The 1,988-nt window shown below is 36.7% G+C and overlaps 1 pseudogene; it reads right to left on the reverse strand.

The window, feature by feature from the left end:
• Nucleotides 1-1,660: 1,660 nt before the first annotated feature.
• On the reverse strand, nt 1,661-1,776 carry LOC111731657 (annotated as a pseudogene).
• Between the last annotated feature and the right edge of the window lie 212 nt (nt 1,777-1,988).

Genomic DNA, 1,988 nt, shown 5'->3' on the forward strand with positions numbered 1-1,988 from the left:
TCAACAGTAAATCATATATATGTTGCATCTTGTGTTCACAGACCATAGTTAGGATTCTATCTGTCGGGACATATTTGACCTCTTCTATCTTCCCTCCTCTCACCTTCCATCAGGTAACCACTACTCCACTGCCCACGTCCATGAGTCTCTGTTTGTTTGTCATGTTCGTTTGTTGCTTTTATGTTTATATCCACATATAAGTGATATCAGGTGGTTTTCAACATTTTGTCTGGCTTCTGCTTAGCATGATTATGTCAAGATCCAATCATGTTGTCGCAAATGACAGTAGTTCATCTCTTCTTATAGCTGAGTAATAGTCCATTGTATATATGTACCACATTTTTATCCAATCGTCTATTATAGGACACTTCGTATGCTTCCATGTCCTGGCCACTATGAATAATGCTACTATAAATATAGATATGCATATATCTTTTCAAATAAATGTTTTCAAGTCATTTGAGTAAATGCCCGGAAGGATTGCTGAATCATATGGACAAATCTCAGTTTTTTGGGAAACCTCCATAATATATTCCATAGTGGTTGTAACAATTTTGTAATCTCACCAGCAGTGTATGATGGTTCCTTTTCCTCTGCATCCTCTCCAACATTTGTTATTACTTGTCCTGTTGATAATTGCTATTCTAACAGGTGCAAGATGGTATCTCACTGTGGTTTTGATTTGCATTTCCCTAATAGCTAGCTATGTTGAATATCTTTTCATATATTTGTTGGCCATTTGTATGTCCTCTAGGGAGAAGTGTCTGTTCAAGTCCTCTGCCCATTTTTTGACTGGATCGTTTTTGTTGTTGTTGTTGTTGTTGTAATTGAGTCTTTTGAGTTCTTTGTATATTTTGGATATTAGGCCCTTATCAGAGGCATTGCTTGCAAATATATTTTCCCATTCAGATGGTTGTTTCTTTACCTTGTTGATGATTTCCTTTGCTGAGCAGAAGCTTTTTAGTTTGATGTAGTCCCATTCATTTATTTTAGCTTTTACGTCCTTTGCCTTTGATGTCAAATTCATAAAATCTTTTTTAAGTCGGAGGTCCATGAGTTTAGTTTCTATGTTTTCTTCTATGCACATTACTGTTTCAGGTCTTATATTGGGGTCCTTAATCCATTTCGACTTAATTTTGGTGTTTGGTGATAGACAACAGTCTAGTTTCATTCTTTTGCAGGTGGCATTTCAGTTTTCCCAGCACCATTTACTGAAGAGGCTTTCCTTTCTCCACTGTATGTTTTTTACTTTTTTTGTCAAAAATTATTTGCCCATATAAATATGGGTTTACTTCTGGACTCTTGGTTCTGTTCCACTGGTCCATGTGTCTGTTTTGCTGCCAATACCATGCCGTTTTGATTATTGTCACTTTGTAGTATAATTTGAAGTCAGGCAGAGTGATCCCCCAGCCTCATTCTTTTTTTCTCCAGATGGCTTTGGCAATTCGGGTTCTTTTGTGATTCCATACAAATCTGATGATTTTTTGTTCTATTTATTTAAAAAATGCCAATAGGTCTTTGATGGGGATTGCATTAAATTTGTATAATGCTTTAGGTAATATGATCATTTTAACTATGTTTCTTCTTCCAATCCAAGAACATGGAATATCTTTCCATTTCTTTGTATCTTATTCAATTTTTTATTATTTATTATTATTTATGCCTACAGCACCTGGTCTTCCTAGGTGGTCTCCCATCCAAGTACTAACCAGGCCCGACCCTGCTTAGCTTCTGAGATCAGACATCGGGCTTGGTCAGGGTGGCATGGCCGTAGACCATGCACCATGGCTCCACTGGTGCGTGAACCCAGGATCTGCTGCGTGTAAAGCCGACATACTAACCGCTACACTATGGAACTACATCCCGATTTCTGTTAAGGGTCTTGTAGTTTTCATTATATACGTCCTTCACATAATTCTTTAAATTTATTCCTAGGTATTTTATTCTTTTTGTTGCAATTTCAAAAGGAATTATTTTTCCACGTCTTT

Source organism: Pteropus vampyrus, unplaced genomic scaffold, assembly GCF_000151845.1.
Source record: "Pteropus vampyrus isolate Shadow unplaced genomic scaffold, Pvam_2.0 Scaffold390, whole genome shotgun sequence".
In the NCBI taxonomy this organism is placed as follows: Eukaryota; Metazoa; Chordata; class Mammalia; order Chiroptera; family Pteropodidae; genus Pteropus; species Pteropus vampyrus.